The following is a 17,337-nucleotide window of genomic DNA, read 5'->3' as shown; positions in this document are numbered from 1 at the left end:
AATCTGTGTCGATGTCACTGGAAGCCCTGGTGCCAAATGAAATATCGGACATTCGAGTGAACACCCGAAAAAATCTACTGGCGGTTGACGTCCAGCGTGCGGCTGCTTTGACCACTCTACGCAGCGTAACGGACCTCGATGGCATTCAGGTGCGCTCTTACATCCCTCTTGTTAGGAATGGCCTGCCGAGTTGCGGACCTGTAGGTTTTTTCAGCCAGCTGCAGCAGCGAGCGTTGCGATCTTCCCTGAAGAGAACCAGCGAGGACAGCGCTAACCGACCATGAGCCTCGTTTGGAGGATCGGTGACGACAGCAGGGCTGGCCACGTTTGGCGCCCCGGGCATTGTTGGTTAATTTGCCGTGTAGTCATGGTCTCTCTGCGGCAGGGGGAGCCTTCCTGGCAAAAGGGTGCTTTGCGGTACAGGGCCCCCAGGATTCGTCACAGTCTGCTGACAAGGAAAAAGGCAGCTCTGGAATTTAGAGGCTCCAGCTGAGGTCGGGCGTGACCACCTGACTACGGGGACGCAGGACAATGGATACCACGACGACTGCGCTGCAAAGGTCGTCGGCCCTCGGAGAGAGCACTGAAACCTGTGCGGCATGTGTGTGTGTAAAACCCCAACCCCCTTTCACAAAGGTGACCACGAGGACTTTCTACGGATTGACTGGTCGAACGTTTTCCTGACCTAGGGAACTAGGGACCAATTGAGTGCTTATAAGCAGCGGTTGTCGGCTGCTACAGTGTGCTGGTGCTCGTCGTCGGGCTCTGTGCTGGAAATGTACTCGTGAGCTGTGTGCTCGTAAGCTGTGTGCTGTATGTTCGTCTTGCGGGCTCCATTTGGGAGTCACGCATAGACTGTGTAAATGTATCCCTTGTTCAAGATGTTAATATGTAAATAAACCCTGCCCGCCTAGTCCTGTCGCCCCAAGTTCCTCCGATCGTCCTACAAGCCCGACACCAAATCTTACACTCTGGGATCTGACGTAGCCACCAGCGTTATCTACGACGTAGACGTCGCTATCCTTAATAACGATTTGCCGATTCTTATCAAGTCAGCCAATGATGAGGTCATCGTTGATGTTAAGCGGCTAGGCAGTTCACGGTGCGTAAAAATGGCATTCAAGGGTAAATATATACCCTCGCATTTAAGGTAGGACACTTCACACATGCAGTGCGGCCTTTCATTGCAAAACCACTTCAGTGGCGCAAATGCATGAAACTGGGACACGTGAGCAGCGTCTGCGAAAATCAGGCAGCATGCCCCCGCTGCGGAGAGCCCCACACTGCTGATAAATGTGGCGCGACTGTAATGAAGTGTTCAAACTGCGGAGGATCACATGAAGCTTCATCGAAGAAATGCCCACACAATAAGAAGGAAATGGCCATCTTGAAAGAGATGGTGAGAGATTATTCATCTCATCGCGAAGCCGCCGATAAAATCAGGAAGCGACGTTCACGTTGCCGGCGCTCCTCAAAGAAGGCTCCTCGAGGAAGTCTCATGCCACTTGCTACAACACCACCTTCTCCTCCGCCACGTAGGCCAGACAATGTGTACAGGACCACGAAGAGCAAGTCCACTGAGAAGACCACATCTGCCGAGTCTTGGCCGGCTCTACCGAAACGACAACATTCACCAACAGAATCACAGCAAGCTTTCGCTGGACAACCCCCGGCGTCTACTGTCGGCGATTTGTGCGACCAAGAAAGGCAGGTGGCTGATATGCTGAAATCGTTCATTAATACAATGCGCATTATACTGAACAAGCTGCAAACACCAGCAGCTCGAAGCGCTCTGCAAATACTGGATGCACTAAATCCAGTGCTTGCTAGCATTGTTTAAGCATCGTGGCTCGACCAATTGTCCCCTTCCGCACTGAACTTAAAGTGCGTCGATCTTTCAGTGGAATGCCAGGGGTCTAAGGACCCGTATATTAGACTTTCGCCAATTCATTTTTACAAATCGCTTCCCCATACTGGTCATTTGCGAACCAAATACATCAACTCCACTCAGACTGTCCGGTTATGAATTTTTCGTCTCGTCCACATGCGGTGCGAGCACGAAAGTGATCATCTAAATTCGCACGGACTTAACATATGTCGCTAACGCGATAGATCCTCATGACGACAACCAATATGTCTGCCTAAATGTCCAAAAGAAGAATGTGTCATTTACACTAATAGGAGCCTACATATCCCCAGCGGGTCACTTTGAGGGCGAACGACTTAAGAAAATATTACTAATGAACCATGGCCCCTGGGTTATCACAGGTGACTTCAACGCGCATCACCAGCTATGGGGAAGCACTAAAATTGACTCCAAAGGCAGGAGTCTTGCCTCCTTTGCTGCCGACTATGATTTGTGCTGTGTGAATGACGGCAGCCCTACATTTCTGCGAGGCACGACCTATAGTAGCTACTTGGACTTAACTTTAGTGTCACGGCGCTCTGCCTCGAGCGTCCAATGGTTTACGGAGATAGAAACACATGGAAGCGACCATATTCCAACATACATAAAGATTAGAGGAGTTGAGCAACGCTCCTCTACTGTCTTGCGTACAGTTGATTGGTCAAAATTTAAGAAGGATATGGATGACACATGTCGGGAAGGCCTTTCACACACTATCCAAGAAGCAATCGCAGAGGCATTGAAAACATCCATCTGCTCGCTTACAAGGTCAACAAGGCGAACAGACTTGGACATGGAACTGGAGAGGCCGCGTGCGGCACGCCGACAGCCGGAGAGGAGGTATCGGCGCACGAAGTCCGTCTTGGATCTGAGGGCTTCACGACGCATACAAAAGAAAGTCCAGCGTCGCATGGATAAATTGTAAGATAAGCGATGGAAAACTTTCTGTCAGTCGCTTGATCCCCGAAAATCGCTCTCGCACATATGGAGAACGGTTAGGGGTCTTCGCTCATCTCCGCATCAAAGGAAGCCCTTCGCTGCTCTGGCCCTCTACCAACTCAGCTTGGAACTTAAAGTGGCTGAAGAGTTCTGTGCACGGGTTGCTGGGTCCGTGGCCATTATTACTGACGCAGCATTGAATGAGATCCCTGAGGCATGTGTACCAGAAATGAACATGCTATTTTCACTCGAAGAGCTCGATGCTGCGTTAGCGACCTGCAGGCGTTCTTCGTCACTAGGACCTGATGGCATCACGTATGCTGCCCTATGCCACCTTGGACATGACGTACGTGATGAGCTGCTCAACTACTACAATGAGCCTTGGCAGAACGGCGCAGTGCCTAAACAATGGAAATCGAGCCGCTTGATCCCCATTCTAAAGCCTGGAAAGTCTCCGCTTGAGATCTCATCATATTGTCCGATTGCGCTTTCGAGCTGCGTCGGCAAAGTGATGGAAAGAATGATTCTTGCTCGCTTGGAATGGTACCTAGAACGATTCAACATCTATCCGGACGCCATGACAGGCTTTCGTCGAGGTCGCACGTCCATAGACAACATCATTGACATCGTAACATGGGTCCAAAATCAAAAAAGCCTCTAGCGCCTATCTCCGGCACTTTTTCTAGATATAAAAGGAGCATACGACAACATCGCCCATGAGGCCATACTGAACTCACTTGAGGCTATTGGAGTTGGTGGCCTGATATATAAATGGACTTGGGGCTATTTGACTGAGAGGCGTTTTTTTTTTTTTTACAGACCGAAGATGGCCCAACTTCAGACCATTACATCTGCCGTGGTGTGCCGCAGGGTGGAGTGTTGAGCCCTATTTTGTTCAACCTCCTCCTGGTAGGACTAGCGGATTACCTACCGCAGACAGTACAAGTCTCAATATACGCCGAAGACATTTGCATCTGGGCCTCTGCGGTGACTCGCCCTCAGCTAAGAGCCAGGCTTCAGCGGGCGGCAACCATGACGGCGTCTTATCTCCGAGAACAAGGCCTCAGTGTGTCTACTGAAAAGTGCGCATTACTTGGTTACGCGCACTTTTGTTTGCGCATTTGTTTTGACATTTGTTTGCGCATTACGCGCAAAGAAATGTCATTGTATCCTGTTACCATCAATGGCCAAACTGTATCCTATGTTAAGACGCATCGCTTTCTGGGCGTCATCATTGACCGCAACCTCTCGTGGAGCCCTCACTGCATCTATCTGAAGAAGAAGTTAGTCGCCATTGCTCAGGTCTTCAAATTTCTCTGCGGGAAAAACTGGGGTACACCAGTCCATTCTATGTTGCAGCTTTACAGGGTTTTGTTTCTCGGACTCCTGCGTTACAGCCTACCAGTGTTGTCAAATGCATGCAAGACCAACTTTCGCGCCTTGGAGAGCATACAAGGTCAAGCCCTACGCACGTGTTTAGGGCTTCCTCGGTGCACCTCAACAGCAGCAACAATCGCCATCGCGGGAGACCATATAATCCAGACACATGTAGCTGTCGACTCTCTCAGAGCTCACATTCGCCATCTGTCAATGATCACCGACCATCATTTGGCCTCCCTACCTGCCGAGAGACCTCAAGCGACCTTTTCACGAGTGATTAGCGCTCATCAAGAGTGCATACCGGCATCTTCTACACCGGAGGCGAAGCCTTCCTCGCCCCTGTGGTGCCTGCGACAGCCTCAAGTGAATTTTGCTATTCCTGGAATTACAAAAAAGTCCAATCATCCAGCACTGGCTCTGAAGCAACTTACGCTCCTATTACTGCACCAGAGGTATCATGACCACATTCATATATATACCGATGGTTCGACTTCCCCTACCAACTCAACTGCCACATCCGTTTCCAGCCAAGAACGTTACAGTTAAATTCAAATTGTCGCACACGACTACATCTACATCGGCAGAACTTGCAGCTCTCCATGTCGCTATGATGCACATCACCGAAGAGCCAACAGAGAAATGGGTCGTATTTTGTGACTCTAAGGCAGCTCTTCACAGCATCGAGTCTGCATTACGTCACAGCACTTACGAGAAGATGACATCTGACATCAGGGAACTGCACCACCATGCTCTGGAAAGAGGACACCACATTATATTTCAGTGGATTCCTGCTCACTGTGGCATCGTCGGCAACAACCTAGCTGACAAGGCTGCCAGGTGTGCCCACGAAGGCACCAAGACGCGTCCAACACCTTTGGTGACGTCGGATGCTGCCAGAGAACTTCGCCTACTTGCTCGCAAGAAGTCGCAAGATCTCTGGATTTCAAGTGCCTTCAATTGCAGATTACGGAAACTAGACCCCACGCTACGGCTACAACTGCCATCTAGCCTTTCCCGCGGCGAAACAAGCTTGTTGCGTCGCTTGTGGCTGGGAGTGGCGTTCACGAACGCATACTCCTACCGTATGGGAATGGCCGAGAGCCCGATGTGCGACTCCTGTGGGTGCGAGGAGACCATCGAGCACCTATTGTGTACCTGCCCTCGCTATGATGTCCAACGCCTCTCTCTGCGGGCGACTTTACGCCAACTGGACGCGAGACCGTTCACCGAGTCAAAGATACTCGGACCGTGGCCGCACCCGTCACTGGCTCGAAAAGCGATTCGTGCACTAGTGCAGTACTTGAAATGCACGGGCTTAATAGACCGTTTATAGTCTCCTTGTGTATGTTGTCCCTCCCACACGTACTCAGTGCTTACTCTCTCCCTTTCTTCCTCTTTCTATTCCCCTTTCCCCCACCCCCAGTGTAGGGTAGCAAACCGGATGCTGTTCTGGTTGACCTCCCTGCCATTCCTACCCATGTTTTCTCTCTCTATGTATACCATAATGTTGTCAATCTGGAAATTAACTTTTAAAATATCGTGAATTAAACAGTTCATTGCCGATTGCCGAGCTTCGCAATGTCCGCTTGCGGATGAGGAGGAGAGGGAGGAGGGGGGGGGGGGGGAGGGGGTTGTGTCGCTTGCTGCAGGCGGACCTAGCCTCGAAAAAAATTACCGGCAATTGCTCCGTCTGAATGCCACCTTTCTAACGCGATATGGTCTGAAACACATGGCACTCCACCTCAGAAAGCCAGGACTTCCAATCGGTCGGCCGAAGTGAACGGACGTGTCATCGGCGCGCTCCGCAACCACCGAGACTACGCGACTTTCACCGACCGCCCTTGACCGCACTTGCCCGGGCCGCTTTCTCCGGGAGTCATATGGGAAGCGGCTTTCTCGCCGTTTCCCACCGACCACATTTTCTTCCCGGGACTTTGTTGCCGCTCCCCGCGCCTCTACAGCTATGAAGCAGTTCCAACGCGGCTGCCCCTGCCGGGGCCATAGCTGCCTTGGCGTGTTTTCTACACCATGAACCAAGAGCGCCAAGCGACCACCTCTTCCGAGGCCCATGTTCTAAACGGGCGTGCAAAGGGCCTTCGACCATTTTACCGCTCTGCTTCGATGGAGCATTTATCTACCGCAACGTCATTTTCCAACGAGCAGAAGACTCAATCGGTGACGGAGAACGCCGCCGCGCGTTCCTCAACAACAACGAAGACGCCCGAGGTGGATACCGCGGGAGTGGCCGCCAATCCCCATCGTCGCCAATTTTCCCTCCCAACAGCGAGAGGTGGACACTCCGACCGGGGAAAGGATGGAGGAAGATGCTGCCCCAAACATTTACGACGACAAAACTGACGACTACACAGGTGGCCGTTGGAAGACAGTCATACATAAGCGACGCATCCGTCAAACGCGCGCTAAGACGCAACCCTCCGAGAACATCTTGGGCATTCCTCCGGACGCCTCCCAGCCTACCGTACGCAAGTGCATTCGGAATCGGAACCTGCCTCAACTTCCTTTGCACGATGAAAAGATAATTCTGCGGCCTCACGGAGGACTTTGTCTCGATAAGTGGACGCGCCCAGAACTCGCCAGTGCTCTATGTAGTGCAGCCGGCTTGACCACCAAGGATCGTCAGGACATCATATTCCGACTGCGACCTCAGCAGAACTTGGCGATCATCAGCACACCCCAGTCACGCGTAGCCGACGCATTGTACAAGGTGAGGGAGCTGAACCTTGGTCAGCGGGTCTATCCCATCACGACATATTTTGCGGCCCCTGACAACTCATGCAAGAGAATTGTTCCTGGCCTTTTGCCCGGTACACCGTCTTCCAAGCTAGTGGATGAGCTTGTGGCTCCTGGAACTCAAATACTTCAAGCACGAATGATGGGTCAAACCAACGTTGCGTTGGTAACATTTGAAAGACCTAAAGTGCCTCGCTATCTGCGTTTCTATGGTGCAGAACTCCGCTGCTACCCCCATCGACCCGCCAACTGGTTTGCAATATATGTCACAAGCTCGGCCATTGGGCTGATTACTGTCCTACTCCGCACGTGGTCATTTGCGCGACGTGCGGGACTGACAACCCCACCCCGTCACATCCGTGCACCCCACACTGCAGATCCTGTGACGGGACCCACCCTACAGCGGATCCAAACGCCCCGCGGCGTGCTAGGCAGACACTGAACAAAGCTTGGGTGCGGAAAGCTCTCGAGAAAGAGCAGCGTGAATTCCAACCCTCCAGCGACCCGACCACTACCACAGATACGGCGGAGACCCGAACGTCGCTCGCCCCAACGAAGGAGACCAGAAAAGTCCTGTCGGAGACCCGTTCGAGATCCCGTCGCAAGTTCCGGACCCGCTCCAAGTCTCGGTCCCGATCCCGCGAGGCATCGGTGCGCCTCCCAGAGAAGCGCCCTCCTTCCCCATCTTCCCAACAACCCTACAAGAAGGCCCTGCAGACCAACGCCCCAGCCAAGGTGACCCTGGTCCCTTCAGTGGTGCAGCGGACCCGGAGAAGGAAACAGCAATGGAGGCGCCTCGGGAGGTAGGTCGGGCGGAGGGTCCCCCACAGCTCGCTCCGCCCCGTAAATCTCTCCCTACCCCTTCCCCTATTACCAATTCGTTACCAAATCCCGATCCTCTAATAGAAATAGTCCGCTTACGTCGTGACATGGAGGCGCGCTGTGAGCGCCTGCAAAAGCAAATGGACGCGCTGGTGGCAGACATGAGCACTAGTATGCAGGCGGCTCTGGACAGGATAGAACGCCGAATGGAGGCCCTTCAAATAGGCATTGTATACGGAGCAAGTGAAATCACGTATAGAGTGCACTTTCGCACGCATGCAAGTTCCTGAGCTTAGCGGTAACAACGAAAGCGCGCTTTCCGACCAAGGCTCTCGGCCGCAACCTTCAAATGTGGGCACCCGGCGCCCGCATCCCTATGCACGACCGCCTGCTTCCTCTCGCAATGATGATGGCGCCGCGTATCGCGGAGCAACTAGTGGTGTGGCAGTGGAACTGTAGGGGATTCCGCCGAAAACGAGGTTCCCTACAGCAGTATATCGCCGCATCCACGAACCCTCCCGATGCCATCCTCTTACAGGAAGTCAACTGCACCCCTTCTTTATCCGGCTACAGCATGCTCTCGGGTGTCTCTCCTCTTGTGGGAGCCTTAGTTTCGAAACATGTTACATGTCGCTTGCATACCACTAACTTTGACATTCCTCACCAAATATTGGAAATAATTACGCAAGATAAACGCAGCGAGAGTCTGTTTATACTCAATGCATACAGTTCCCCCCGTTCGCGAACGCACTGTTTTCAGCACCTACTAAGAGAATTTTGTAGGTTTGGACGGGTTTGTGTGGTGGCCGGCGACTTTAACGCTCCGCATACTGCATGGAGTCTCGTTAAATCGCAGGCTAAAGGGACCCGCTTATGGAATGCCATCTGTAACATGAGATACACACTGCTTACCGACCCAGAGCACCCCACTCGGATGGGCAACAGCGTGTCTCGTGACACCTGCCCTGACCTTACCTTCGTGCGCAATACTGGCCCAGTCGTTGCGCACGGGCCTTTAGAAGAGCACCTTGGTAGTGACCACTACATTGTGGCGACCACCTTGTCATTACGGGGTGCGCGCGGGTCCGAGCGAAATGTGCGTATAACGGATTGGGCGAAATTCAGGGAACGTCGCCAGGACCCACCTGAACCCCAAGGGTACAAACGCTGGCTTGACTCTCTCGCACAAGATCTAGAGGCCACCACGAGCACACTGCGCACCACAACCGAGACACCAGACATAGACCCGCATTTACTTCATCTTTGGAACGCCCGCAGAGGGTTGACACGACGATGGAAACGACAACGTCTCAACCGCAAACTTAGGAAACGTATAGATCAAATTACACGGGAATCTCAGGAGTATGCAGAGATCCTTACGAGGAACAACTGGCGAGGATTTTGCGATCGCCTCTCAGGCACATTGAGCACAGCAAAAAATGTGGTCGATTCTTCGCTCACTCACAGATCCCACCACAACAAAGGGAAAAACATTTCAACAGCTGCACATCCCAATGCATGGGTACAGGGACGATGTCTCGACACTCCTCAGAGAGCTTGAGAAGCATTTCATACCCACAGGCCCGCCGCCGCAGTACCCTGACTATCCTTATGTAGGCGAGGCGAACGAATTGCTCGGTGCAGACATCACATCTGACGAGGTGCGGGTGGTCCTGCAAGAACTACGCCACAACACAGCACCGGGAGCCGACTACATCCGATTCGCCACCCTTCGCAACCTCAGTGACGCGGATATTAACCACCTCACCCATATCTTCAATGATTGCTGGCGCAAGGGCATGTTTCCCCAAGCATGGCGACACACCGACATCACATTGATACCCAAGCCGGGCAAGCCTGTTAAGGTTGAAAACTTACGACCCATCTCCCTAACATCCTGCATTGGTAAGCTCATGGAGCATGTACTCTTGCGGCGTCTGCAGCCCTTCCTCGAAGAAAAGTCATTCTTTTCTAACTCTCCATTCGGATATCGGGCTCATCTGTCTGCCAAAGATGTGCTTTTACAATTGCGGGAGGAAGTCATAGGACCTCCGTCGTCCGCCCAAACGAGAGCACTCATCGCCTTAGACCTAAAAGGGGCATTCGATAATCTTGAACATGACCTCATCCTTCACAATGTTTCACATTCACTCTGTGGAATTCGTATGTACAACTATATCCGCGCATTTCTTCGAGATCGCACAGCCACCGTAGGAATGGGACCGCATCGATCCGGTACGATTCGCCTTGTAGGACGTGGGACACCCCAGGGCTCAGTTCTTTCCCCTACTCTATTCAATATCGCGCTCGCAGGGCTCCCCCGACTACTCGACCAGATCCCTGATGTCGCCCACGCTTTTTATGCGGACGACATTACTATCTGGTCGACACGGGGTTCCGACGGGGCCATCCAGGACCGACTGCAGCAAGCAGTTTATACAGTTTCCGAGTACGCGAGAAAATGCGGCTTAAGATGTGCTCCGGAAAAGTCGGAGCTCATAATCATTTGCCCCCGGAGCCGTTCCTCTACTCCCCCTATCACTGTGCACGTGGATGGCACACCGATACCACAGGTTAATCGTGCTCGTATCCTCGGCCTACACGTCCAAGCGGATGGCAGGTCAAACTACACTGTTTCCCTTCTATCGAGACAGATTGAGCAAATTCTGGCCATGATCCGGAGGGTCTCCAACAGGCGCTCGGGCCTCCGAGGAGAGGACCTGCTGCGCTTGGTGGAGGCATGCGTGATCAGCCGCCTTGCATACCGTCTCCCATTTCAGCGGTTGACCCAAGCGCGACAACTTCGCATAGACGCAATGATTCGCAAAGCGACGAAGCTGGCCCATGGCCTACCGAACTATACTTCCACACACCGTCTCCTTAACTTAAGGACACATAACACACTAGGCGAGCTGCTAGAGGCACATTAGGTCAGCCATCGCCAGCGCCTCCTACTCACTCCTACTGGCCGCCATCTTCTCACACGGCTAGGATACTCTGTCCCATCCTTTGAGTCTGAAACCCGTCCAACGATCTTGTCGTCAGCGATACGTCAAGCACTAAGTATTCATCCATTGCCACGTAATATGCACCCCGAGCATGACAAAGGGCGGCGCAAAGCCCGTGTACGATACATTGGCCGCATGCTTGCAAACATCCCGGAAACACCTACTTTATACACGGACACATCACGCACTCAAGAGGGCTATACCTCGGTAGTTTTGGATGGCACCGAATCCCTGAGAGACTCTGCCGCAATGCGCGGAACAAATGCCGCTTACGGAGAAATTCTCGGTGTTGCTCTTGCAATTCGATATGCCATCCGTGTTCCTGAGGAAGTGTATATATTGACGGACTCGCAACAGGCATGCCGGGCGTTCCTATCAGGACATGGCATCCCGAGAGCGGCGCACCAAATTCTCAAACAGATCCCGCAAAATACACCAACCACACCTCCCCGCATCCACTTACTCTGGACCCCTGGTCATACCTCGCTGCCGGGTAACGTACGCGCACATGCGGTTGCCCGAGAAATTTCCCTCCGGGTGACTCGGCGTGGTGAGGCGACTAGTTCAGAGTGGGGGATCCCTTTCTCCGTTGCAAAGACATACTCCGTCATTATACACGCGTTCGTCACACCCACGCCGCACCCCCGCCGTCCTTCTCGCGGGAGGAAGCAGTGGCATTACGCCAGTTACAAACCGCAACTTTTCCAAATCTTGTCTCTCTCAATAAATTCTACCCACAATGTTATGCAAATCGTTGCCCTGGCTGTGGCAGCTCGCGCACACTCCTCCACGTCACGATTGAGTGCACTGCAAACCTCTTTCCTCCCTTGCCAACTCTCCTTTACCCCCTACACAACAAAGAGCTGTGGGACGATGCCCTCCTCGACGGACCTCCCGAGGTCCTCCGAGCTGTGATACAACAGGCTCGAAACATCGCCGGAGTAATCTTAGGGACCCTAGACTGAGGGTTCCTCCCACACTGCTCTCGCCATTCAAATATTATTAATAAAGATATTTTACTCTCTCTCTCTCTCTCTCTCTCTCTCTCTCTCTCTCTCTCTCTCTCTCTCTCTCTCTCTCTCTGTCTCTCTCTCAGAAAGCCAGATATCAAAAGCAAGTGGACACGGAACCCGTTCCGCGTTTTCTGAACCACGACGACCCACAAGGCTCCCCTTTCACTTTCATACCCTGTATCACAGCGCGACGATCAGCTTGCCCAGCAAAAAAAAAACCATCGTTTTGTCTCGAATCCCCCGTTTTTATTATTTCGGGACAGTCGTTATTAAATTACCTGATGTACGAGGCGTTAGTCTTAAACCTCTATACTGAAATAACATCTGCGGACGGCCACGCAAATGTGATGAGAAGAAAGAAGGAAATGAGGCATGTTTTTGATGTTCTTAAAAGTAATTGTATAGCGGAAACCGGTACCTCCTGCTGCGGAATAATTGATCAACTTTTTTTAAATATCGTTTATCAAGTAGACGCTGCAGGAAAGGCAGCAGCTCATACAATAATTGCTCGCCTACGATGTCAGAACGGCTCTTACCTTTCGTAATGAAGCTTTACAATTCGAAAACGTGAGTCATAGGCACGGAAGGAGTCAAATTACCACTCGCAGACAGACTTCTTCCTCTTAAGGCGATGTTCGCATACGCACTATGGTCAAAAGCACAACCATGTTTTACGAAACGAGTGAAGGAAATAGGTTCTATTTTCGTCTGCTATTGTAACCGCGCACGTTTTGCAAAAAGCTTTCTAGAGGCACGAAGTTGGGTCGTGTCTTTCTGGTTGCTTAGGGACTTTAATCGCGCATTGACCTTTCGCATTTCCGGAACTCGTTTCAAATTACCTGACCGCTTTGTCAAAATCCTTATCCTGTGTTTTTTTTTTTTTTTTTCAAATGATAGAACGAATGATTCTCGTTCAAGCTTGGTGCTCCGAACCAAAATACAAATATAAAGATCATCGCCGGCAACAGAAAGTATGGTGCCATCTCTCTGTTACATTATTTAATGTGTTTCGCTTTTTTTTTCTTTTTTTTTTTTGCAAGGATGTGCTCCACCGAACCTTTTCTGGAACTCTTTCTTTATGTTGGCGGTCAATGTATCGGCAATTCCCATTTTTTTAATGGACCTACAGATCACCGTGTCGCATTAGCACTATGCATTATGAGAATTCAAGTCTGCAGCATATCACACTGTTAAGCAGCTTTTCACAACCAGAATAATTGTAACAAACTGTTTTTCGACTTTCAGCCGACGCTCAAGCGGCTTTAACAAAAGGCGATATAGTCCTATAGAGCGCTTGAGCCCTAAGGACTACAACGAACCAGGAAGTCACCATTAGCAAATCAATGAATAACGGCGCGAATAACGCGCCGTAAAGTCCATCCGGAGCTGTCTTCGAGATCCTACCACGCACATCTCTCTCTCTCTCTCTCTCTCTCTCTCTCTCTTATATATATATATATATATATATATATATATATATATATATATATATGTGTGTGTGTGTGTGTGGTGATATATATATATATATATATATATATATATATATATATATATATATATATATATATATATATATATATATATATATATATCACTACACACACACACACATACGCCCACGCACGCACGCATATACACGAACGTACGCACAGGAAGGCCACCTTTATTCACAACATAGAGTTTCCTGCAGTAACTACTAGAGGGAACTCTGGCGCTGCGGTCGTTCAGCCACCATGGGAATGACGGGAAGCTTAGAGTTTCACGTGAAGTGCGTGGATTTGTCTGATCTTCGTGTTTGTGGATTCAAACGTTCTTGTGGCTTTGCTTATTACGCTTTATATGCCTTCATTTTCGTAAATTTCAGGACAATCTACACTTTTCGAAGTGTGGAAGACGCTGCGAACACGCACATTCGCTACTAAGTGAAACGATTGAGCTGGTCAAGATGGCCCAATGTAAACGCGCCAAGAGCCTCAAGGCACTGGCTTTCCCGCGACAAAATAATAATAATATTAATAATAATTATTATCATCATCATAGATTATGTCCAATGCAGGACGAAGGCGTCTCTCTGCGATCTGGAATTATCCCTGTCCTGCGTCAACTGATTCCAACTTGCGCCTGGAAATTTCTTCATTGCATGACCCTACCTATTCTTCTGCCGTCCTAGACTGCGCTTTACTTCTCTTGGCGCCCATTCTGTAACCCTAACGGTCCATCGGTTATCTAACCAACGCATTACCCGCCCAACTCCAATTTTTTTTCTTAATGTCCATTAGAATATCGACTATCCCCGTTTGCTCACTGACACACGCCGCTCTCTTCCTGTCTCTTAACGTTCTGCCTTACATTCTTCGTTCCACCGTTCTTTGCGGGGTCCTTAACTTGTTCTCGAGCTTTCTTTGACAGTGTCCAAGTTTCTGTCCCATACGTTAGCATCAACAGAATGCTCTGACTTTACACTTTTTTTTTAATAATGGTAAGCTTCCAGTCAGGATCTGACAATGTCTGCCGAATGCGCTTCAATCGATTTTTGTTCTTCTGTAAATTTCCTTCTAATGGTCAGGGTCCCCTGTGAGTAATTGACCTAGGTAAACGTATGCCTTCAATCTCTAGAGTCTGACTGGCGATCCCGAACTCCTGGCCCCTTGCGAGGCTACTCATCGTTATCTTTGTTTTCTGCATATTAATCTTCAACCCTACTCTTGCACTCTCTGTTAAGGTCCTCAATCATTTATTGTAACTAGCCCCCAGTGTTGCTGAACAGGACAGTGTCACCTGAAAACCGAAGGCTGCTGATACATTCGCCGTTGATCCTTACTCCTAAGCCTTCCTAGTTTAATAGCTCGAATACCTCTTCCAAGCATGCTGGGAATAGCATTGGAGAGATTGTGTCTCCTTCTCTACCCCTTTCTTTATAGGTATCTTTCTACTTTTTCTTTTGTAAACCGAGCTAAAGCTTGCTCTTAAGAGGTAGCTTTAGCTCGGGTGCTCCTATCTAATTACATGTAAAAGGAGAATGCGTTTTTCTCGGCAACTACTGCACCAAATTTGAGGAGGTTTGTCGCATTTAAAAGAAAAACTTAAAGTCTAGTGACAGTTGGTCTCGAATTTTCGATTTAGGTTGTCAATTGTTTATTAAAGATAGGCAAAAATGAAACATATTCAAAAAACGAAACTATCAAGTTTACAACTCTGTAACTCACCAACGAGAAATTATAATACAATTCTCTGAAGCCTACTCTGAAAGGCATCGAATAGTACATACAAAGCGGACAAAATTGATATGTTACACATGAATCTCAAAAAATTTATTAACGCGGAAATGCAACTTTTGTTGAACCCTTGTAAACAACGTTAAAAATTCACGTAATATGTAAGGTGACATATCGAATTTGCCCGCTTTCAATGATCTAATGAATGCCATTCCCAGAACCGCGATATCTGTTTGTGATGCAGAGCTATGCATCTTTAAACTTCGTGCTTCTATTTTCTTTCCATGCTTCCGAATTTTTGAAAATTCTTCCATAAATCGAAATTCAGCTTCCAACAGTCACAAGAATTTAACTTTCTCCCTCAGATGCAACAAATTTCATCAAAATCGGTCCAGTGGTTATCTAAAAAAACAACGTTTTTGCGTTTTACATGTATCTGAATAGGCCGCGTTTGAGCGCATTTGAGCCTTCGCCGTCGACGTCGATTGCGCGGCCCACGCGAGGACTACGATGCCTCCAGAGACGCGTCCGGCTCCTAAAGCGACGAAGCCAAGTGGACGCACCATGCACGCTCCGCTCGGCTTCCACTGCTGGCGCGAGCGCTGTGCGCACACACATTGGCGTTGCTGCTGAGCACTCGCGTGCACAGCACACCGTGGCGAACGTCGAGATAAACGGTTGTCCCTCGTCCTGCGCACCACCGAGGTGCGACGCCTGCGACGAGGCCGGCGCGAAGGAGCTAAACCTTGCTATCGCTTTCAATACTTCGCCTTCGGGCGAAACTGCCAATTTGTTTCTTTACCCTATGGCGCTGTTGAATTTCCTAATGAGGAGGCGGTCTGATGACGACACAATGACTTTGATGACAAGGGGCTAAGTATAGTCCGACGTAGCGTGACCACGCGCATACGTTACGTCACGTTGGCGAGAACAACAGCATCTATAGTTCGCCCGATGGTTCGACGCACTGGCGCAACCAACGTAACCACACGCTGCCAACTCGCTCCGACGCGCCCAGCGTCGAGCGACGCTCGCCGGCGCGCCGATAACGTCGAACATTAAACGCACCTTAACGGTCACCATGAGCCTACAGGGATTCAATGGACAAACGCACCATGCGACCCCCGTTTCGACATTTTAGCTGCTGTCGCAATGGAAGACAAGCCACGTGGGAAGAGGACAGGATAGGCGCACTTACAGGGCCTTATTTGCAGGTGAGTCTAAAGCCTACACAATGGCATATACCCACGCATTGAGCACACGAGAACCCATCACAGTGTAACGTGTCCAAAAACCAGTGTTCACCGCCGAAAATATGTTTTCTATTAAAGAAAGAATAGACACCCACGCTTCCTTTAAGTTACAAATCTGTCTGTATTTTCTAATCTGGGATATCACACAATATCTAAATGCATCAGCCTGCTAACACGTTATTTGCTCCATGTGCGTATACATCTTTCATTTAGATGCGCACCTCTCTCATTTTTACCAAAGCACTGGTTTAAACCAGATTTCTAAAAATTATTTTCGCGCAGTCACCGGTAGCCTTTGCACATAAATACACGACTTGAAACAGCAACTGGTCGATACTACGGTGCCGCTTGTGTTAAATATATCGCTGTCTCCGGCAGAACGTGACAGCTCCGTAGAACGCACCTGTAGGGGACCGGATCGAACGAAAAAGAAATACCTGCGCATTGAGCGATTTTCAAAAACTCCAAGTAGCTTATTTTTGCGACACCGCTACTCACGCATCCGTTCCCTGTCTCGCTGCTCCTTTTGCCTGTTTCTTCTTTCTTTCTTTTTTCCCAAAGAAAATGTATTTTGGACACCTCAGGCAACGTGAGAGGCTTGAAGGAAGGCAGAGAGGTCGCCCTGAGCTAGCGCGTTCGAGCATGCTACTCCGCACATGAGGGCAGCGGGAATGTGAAGGTGAGTTGAAGAGGCAATGAATAGCTCGCACGTGGCCCTTTCTTTATTTGCAATCGTGATATCGAAGTCTGTGCCCTCACCGCAGGGCGCGCTGCTCCGAAGGACATTGGATCACTCTAACAGATGCTTGCCCTGCACTGCCATGCTAACAGAGGAAATTAAGAATGGGATATTAGAGTGCGAACAAATAACTTCAGCGGCGCAGTAACCGCCAAAGCGCTCAGTTACTGCTGCGTCGTCGTTGCGGCCAAGTAAGTGTCACGCGACAGCTGGCACGCAGACACCAAAAGCAAGTATTTATTTATTTATTTATTTATTACAGAACCCACAGCGCCAGTGTGGAATTACAGTGGGGGGAGGGGGGGAGAGAG

General features: G+C 50.1%; 1 protein-coding gene across 1 annotated transcript in view; it reads left to right on the top strand.

Annotated features, from left to right (window-relative positions):
* Nucleotides 1-17,337, top strand: part of LOC142570812 (uncharacterized) — a 143,732-nt gene that overhangs the window by 62,760 nt on the left and 63,635 nt on the right. The gene's annotated exons all lie outside the window — the stretch shown is intronic.

Source organism: Dermacentor variabilis, chromosome 2 (genome assembly GCF_050947875.1).
Source record: "Dermacentor variabilis isolate Ectoservices chromosome 2, ASM5094787v1, whole genome shotgun sequence".
In the NCBI taxonomy this organism is placed as follows: Eukaryota; Metazoa; Arthropoda; class Arachnida; order Ixodida; family Ixodidae; genus Dermacentor; species Dermacentor variabilis.
The sequence above is the reverse complement of the archived record's forward strand: the minus strand, read 5'-3'. Positions and strand labels throughout refer to the sequence as shown.